The following is a 209-nucleotide window of genomic DNA, read 5'->3' as shown; positions in this document are numbered from 1 at the left end:
TCGGTCGTCCACTGAGAGGGAAAAGAAGAGAGGAGAAGCTGGCGTGAGCTCACACAGCCCTTCGCAGGATGCCCGCGCCCTCCCCAGCTAACTCGGGCTCAGGGCATTTGAATCCAGATACCCCCAGAGGCCCGATGGGGAAGTTTAAAAAAAAAAAAAATTCAACCTCGAGTCTCAAACAGTCCCCAGAGGCCTCTTAATCTCTGGAC

The sequence above is a fragment of the Apaloderma vittatum genome, unplaced genomic scaffold (genome assembly GCF_000703405.1).
Source record: "Apaloderma vittatum isolate BGI_N311 unplaced genomic scaffold, ASM70340v1 scaffold38817, whole genome shotgun sequence".
Lineage (NCBI taxonomy): Eukaryota > Metazoa > Chordata > Aves > Trogoniformes > Trogonidae > Apaloderma > Apaloderma vittatum.
The sequence above is the reverse complement of the archived record's forward strand: the minus strand, read 5'-3'. Positions refer to the sequence as shown.